Consider the following 6,936-nt stretch of genomic DNA (forward strand, 5'->3'; position numbering starts at 1 on the left):
GTAGATATGTGAAAAACATGAATACAACCAAGCATAAATTCCAAATCACATGGTCTGGAGACATTGATTTGACTTGGATGAGTATGGATTATTTTTCTTAATGTACCTGTAGTTAAAGATCTTCCTTACTATATATTGTGCCACCAAAATGATAAGAGGTCCAACCAGCCTTGGGGAAACTTCTCTTTCCCTGGTTAATGGACTCAGGGAAGCCATACACTTTTTAGTCAATAGAGCTTTCACTCTACTTGCCAAACAGATGGACTGTCTGACTAGGGGATGGCTCTAGAATTTTCTATCAAAATAACTGTGGTTTTTTCAAAATAGGTTAACTTACTTCTAGTAAATATGAATAATGGCCTAGGATTGAGGACAAAAAAATTAAGGCATCTATTTGTAAATATTCCCTGGGGAGGGGGGCGGAAATTGTATATTTTTTCACTTAGGCTTTATTTAATGCAGCACTGTTGAGAAAAATGATTTTGATTTCTCTCACCGTTTTATCTTCAATACCCAGCATAGTGCCTGTACCATAGTAGGAGATTTTAAATATTTGTTAAATAGGGGAAACCTATTTGGTTAAAAGTAAGCAGGATCCAGCTTCCTGATCATCTTATATAATACATTCAAATAGAGAATAAATGCATTTATTCATCAAAGTATCAACTCTGTGTAAAACACACTTGCCATAAAGTCAGTTTTCTTTCAGGGAGGAGAAGCAATTAGTTTGAAACAGACCTTCTTCAAATGCAGATCACAATAAAGAGCACTCTCCTCAGGAATGGGCATAGCCCCTTATATTTGCAAATCTCTTTATGCTCAATTTCATTAGCTATGTTACGCATAAGACTCTAGAATTTCAGAGGTAGTATCTCATTTTACAGATGAAGAGTAAAAATCCAAAGGCAGTAATTACAGCTGATAGTAATTGAGAACTTACATGAAGTGAAGTGAAGTTGCTCAGTCGTGTCCGACTCTTTGCGACCCCATGAACCATCACCTACCAGGCTCCTCTGTCCATGGGATTTTCCAGGCAAGAGTACTGGAGTGGGTTGCCATTTTCTTCTCCAGGGGATCTTCCCAACCCAGGGATTGAACCCGGGTCTCCTGCATTGCAGGCAGACGCTTTACTGTCTGAGCCACCAGGGAAGCATATTTAATGCTTAAAACCCTAAGGAAAATCTGCAAACTTATTATCTAATCAGCACAGCCATCCTGTGAGGTAGGTACTATTTTATTTGATATTGGAGGAAACTCAGATGGTGAAATGACAAATCAAATGTCATACGGTTTCCAAGTGGTGAAGACAGGATTTGAACCAAGGTCTGTTTTGCTCCAGAGCTCAGGTCCTTTACTGCTTCTGTGGTCTCTTGTCTTCTGAAAGTTCATAAGGGCTTTGGTCAAGTCCATTCCTGGGGCTTCCATGGTGGTCCAGTGGTTAAGAATCTGCCTCCCCATGCAGGGCACATTGGATAGATCCCCGGTCTGGGAAGATTCCACATGTCATGAGACAACTAAGCCCATGAGCTGCAACCCCTGAAGCCAGCGTGCTCTAGGACCCACTCTCCTCTAGAGCTCTTCTCTTCGACAAGAGACGCCACCACAATGAGAAGTCCCTGCACTGCAACTAGAAAGTAGCCCCCACTTGCTGCAATTAGGGAGAACCCTTGCCTAGCAGCAAAGACCCGGCACAGCCAAAAACAAACAAACAATTAAGCTTTTTTAAAACCAAAAAGACCATTCCTGGACACGGCACGTTAAGGACAAGGGTCTTCTAAGATCTCAAAGCAAAAGTATTTCTCAAGCGAAAACAATACTGAAGACAAATTACAAAAGGGATCATTTGAAGCAGTGGACAGGGCACATGCACTGAGGTTTGCTAACCTTCACACCAAAGTCTTGGTTCTGAGTTTACAGCCCTTGGGCCCTTCAGGATGCCTACCTGGTATCATTACAAGCTATTCACTAAAAAGCTTCCTCTATTTCAATCAGGCTGAACTCCTTAAAATTCCAACTACACAGTTGACATTTTCTTGTCTCTATTCTCTTCTAGAAGCTTCCCTTGCCCATATAATGCCCTCTAATAAGTTAAATATGGCCACAAATTCTTTACAGCAACTCCCATTGAAAGGTGGAAACTATTTCACCAGTGCCTTGGATCTGAGCTGACTTTTGTGACTTGCTTTGCCCAATAGTTTGTGGCACAAGTGACGTCCTATGAATTCCAAGCCTTGGCTTCTAAAAGCCCTGAAGCTTCTGCTTTCATGCTCTTAGAACACTGCTGCCATATGAACCAGCCCATCTGTGAGGTTGAAAGAGACCCCATGGGGAAAGAAGCCCAGCGCCCCAGCCATCACAGGATCCTTTACCAAGGCCCCAGACTGTGAGCAGTGAACGAGGCTGTCCATGACCCGCTGAACTACCAGAGGCTGCAAACAGAGTTGAGACACGTGGTCCCAGCTGAGCTCTGCCAAGATTGCCAAGCCAAAGAACAGTGATAAATAAATGAGTGTTGTTTTAGGTGGTTTGTGATGCAGCAGTAGATCACTAACACATACCTTTTTATTCTTTTCTTTCTAAGAAGTCCTCCATCCGCTTGTAGAGTGAGCTCCAAAGCCACTCCTCCAACAAGTTTCCCCTAGTAGAAACTTTCTCTGCAAAGCCAGCCTCTCTCAGGTTTAAGTCAATGCCCTGCCTTGTGTTATTCTGCAGTCACTGAGACCCAGCTGCATCCTTAAATCCCTTCCCCATCCACCAGCTGATGACTGAGCTCTCACCATTAAAGTTTAACTACTTACATAAAAGCACAAATGCCTATTAAATTTTAAGAGTCCCTGGAAGGGATAACAAGTTTGTGCTTTTGATTTTCCTCTTATTATAAAAGTGTACAGGAATAGAAAGTGACCTTAACATAAGGTCACTTTCCCAAAGAGGAAAAAAAAAAATTGAATGGTTTTGACTAACTTAAATATAAACATTTAGGGATATAGATGAAATAGTTATGTATCTAATTTCAATGTTTAAATTATTTAATTTAATTAAGCATACATATTTTAAATCATATAAATAATATTCGATTTAGAAATACTGTTTATCCTACTCTTCCGTTCATTAAGGCATAGATTCAAAGTTGCTGTATGTGTCTTTAGCGGCAAGCCTCCTTCATATTATGAGAGACACTTCTGAGCCATCTGACAGTTTTCCAGACATAATCTTTTCTTTCATCTAGTGTGTTTTAACTATGATGCTGCCACTGGAATTTTTATCTCAAGCCACAAGTACTTATTCACAAAACACTATGACAACTGTTTTTCCATTTACTGTACAAGTGTATATTCATAATCTTAATAATTTGACCACTTACAGTATTGCTTTGTAAAGGGAATTCTAAAAAACTGACTTATAATGACATCTAAGGCTTGCAATTTGGGGATCTTATCCCAAAGAAATAATTCATTAAATTGATGTTAAATGTATTTGCTCTTTTTTTAAATTTAGAATATCACCATAATCATCTAAAATTTTATTATTTCTTGAGGTCATTTAAAGCTAATGTGTCTTCCCCAGATAGTATTTTGTGGATCAAAAAATGTCAGAGAGAGCATTCCACAATGCAAAGGATTCTGGAAGAACTAGAATGTAAAGAGACTCCCGCTTTCCTGAGAGATATTTGGGAGGGGGCATCAAATTCCCTTATCTTACATATATTAACACATACTTGCTCTAGAAACTTCAGATAAATACATAAAATTAAAGAGGTGAAAATAAAATCATAAATAATGCTGCTAATTAGAGATTATGACTTCAATCTTTTCGTTCATTTCCTCCCAGATCTTCCTCTTAAGCCTTAGTATATATTACATTCAATTCAATTGGCTCTATTATCATTTAATATTATAAGCATTTCCCTTAGTAGGGATATTTTGTAAGAAAGATAAGCCATCATTCAGCCAACAAGCCCACTGTTGCAGTACACTGATACTGTCTGCGGGAAGGGACAATATCACAAGAAGTCACCAGCCCCTTGCACCTTCATGTTCATGGCTTTAGATTCCCTTTTCCTTTATTGAACTCGGGAAGAGTCCCTGGAGGAGGGCATGGCAACCCACTCCAGTATTCTTGCCCGGAGAATCCCCATGGACAGAGGAGCCTCGCGGACTGCAGTCCACGGGGTCACCAAAAGTCAGATATGACTGAGTGACTAAGCACACACACAAGCACGCATGCCAGTGATAAAATGAGCACAGGAGAAAAAAGAAAAATAAGAATATGACCCCAGTGAAATATACCAGAAGTGAGTAAAGGGCAGTCCCTGCCCTCAAAAGAGAGACCTGTAAACAATTAATTGCATAAAACATGATAAGGACTTAAAAAGAGGCATATACAAAATGCTATGACCATAAAAAATAGACAGTGTTGACCACTCGGGAAGTTTCACGGAGGAGTCAACATCTGAGAATTTGGAGCGTTTTTTGTTAGTTATGTTGTTAATTACTGGGTTTTTAGATATTAAGACTAAATTTTTTAAATATTTGCAAATTCACAAGAAATCTTTGGAATCTTTCTCCCAGTAAATTTCAAGAACTGAGCAAGTCTGATGTGTAGAAACCTGCTGAACCACACCTGAATTACGCACCAACTGAGTATTTCCTGGTCTGGGAATTTTTTCCCAAGAACAACTTTGGATAGGGGAGCAAAAGAACATGAGGGTACCTGGCCTGAAGGGATGGGGCAAGTGTGAGCACGAAAGGCCAGAACCATCCCTGCCGCTCCCACACTCAACTCCTTGCCTTGCATTTCTGTGTTCTACATGCACTGCAATGACACCTCCACCTGTGCTCTCTGGTCCTCTGAGATAGGCAAGTCTCCTCTCCCTCCAGAACGTTCCCAGAATTTATGGGAACTGGGAAGAACTTATTTCTTCCCAGCAAGACTGTAATTGTATTGAGTCCATGGCTGGACCTGGGTTTGAGGCTCAACTTCACTACGTATACTGTGGGCTCTGAGTGACCCTGGGTGACTGGCAACCTCCTCTGTCCTCACATTTCTGCCCAAGGAACCTTGCTAACTCTGTGGCTGAAGAAACAGCCACAGGCAAGTAACAGATGCATCCCTTCTGGCCACACTGACCCTACAGATCTTCACCTCAGATCTGTTTCTTGCTTTTACATGGCAGCTTGGATTTGACATTTTCTGAATGTCCTAAGGCCACTACACCCAGAACTCTGAGGTCTGTCTCATGTTGGGGGAACTGGGCTGGGACAGTGAGGGCCAGATTTGTAGACTTTAGAGTGCTCCCCAACCACCCTACCTAAAGTAACCCCCACTCCACGCAACCCCATAGTTATGTCTGCATTTATTTTCTTCATAGCATGGGTCACTTTCTGAAACTATCTTTTGGCTTGGTTTGTTTACTTATTTATTGTCTGTCTTCCTAGTAAAATATACCATAAGAACAGGAATCTTATCCCAACACCTAACACAGTATAAGACACTAAAGATGAAATGGTATTAAAGAATAAATGAACAAACAAGAGTAAATGTGACTTCAGAAGATGATAAGGATGACGTGGTGCTAAATACCGGAGAAAGAATAACATAGGATAACATCTCTGACTTCCAAATCTCACCGTCTGATAAGAAGAGAGAATAAGAAACAAAATAATTGCAATACGGTGTGAAAAAGCATAATATCAGACATAATACATAAGTGCAGAGATAGTACAGAGGAAGAGGCCTAGATATTTTCGGAAGGAAGTAATTTCCCAATTTAGTTTTAAAGAATTGATGGAAATTTGCCAGGTGGCTAATAAGGGAAATCCTTTCAAGAAGGCCTCTTGGATCATTATTCTGACCTAAACATTTACCTCACTTCCCTTCCCCACGGAAACTTGGGGTTAAAAATACCCTTTAGGATCATCCAGTCCAGCAGTTCTTAAAGAGGACTGCTGCAGTTTTAAAATATGTCCACAAAGTCTCTGACGCTCATCCCTTCTGTGGAGCCTAATGCATTTCCCTTTGGGTGTGGGCTTAACTTAGTCATTTCTAATGAAGAGAATGTGGGAAAATGATAAAGCCTGACTTCTGAGGCTGGGTCACAAAATATACCATGGTTTCCATTTTATCCTATCTTGGATTGCGCATTCTGGAGGAATCAGCTGCCATATTGTGAGGACTCATAAGACAAGCCTTCTCAGGTGGCCCTAGTGGTAAAGAACCTGCCTGCCAAGGCAGGAGACACAGGTTCAATCCCTGGGTCAGGAAGATCCCCTGGAGTAGGAATTGGCAACCCATTCCAGTATTCTTGCCTGGAAAACCCCATGGACAGAGAATCCTGGGGGGCTACAGTCCACAGGGTCACAAAGAGTCAGACACGACTGAAGCAACTTAGCATGCACATAAGACAATGCAGGGAGGCCTCTTGCCCACAGCCAGGGAGGGGACCTTCCTGGAAGCAGACCCTCCAGCCCCAGTTAAGCCTTCGGATGATGGCAACTATGGTCAAGATCTTGCCTGCAAGCTCGTGAGACCCTGAATTCCCCAGCTGAGCTGCTCCCAAATTCCAGACCAACAGAAACTGCGAGATAATAAATATCTGTTGTTTTTCAGCCACTAAGTTTGGAATGATTTGTTACATAGCAACAGATAACAAGTATGAGGATCGTAGATAGTTTGTATTTATGTGAATCATAACTCTTTATATTTACTGTATTAGAAATAAAAAGTGAGAAGTTCAAAATATTTGTGTATTAATTCATTTAAAATAATCTTAATAAATATAGTATGTCAGCATAAATAATATTTTATGAAAAATATTTTTCCAAACAAAAATTGTTTAGAAGAATGGCATCACTTTACAGCTTTACAAATCTTTATGTCTGCTTTAATGGAAGATAGCTCTATTCTTACATCTACTTTTTTATTTAAACACTTGTG

Source organism: Bubalus bubalis, chromosome 5 (genome assembly GCF_019923935.1).
Source record: "Bubalus bubalis isolate 160015118507 breed Murrah chromosome 5, NDDB_SH_1, whole genome shotgun sequence".
NCBI lineage: Eukaryota > Metazoa > Chordata > Mammalia > Artiodactyla > Bovidae > Bubalus > Bubalus bubalis.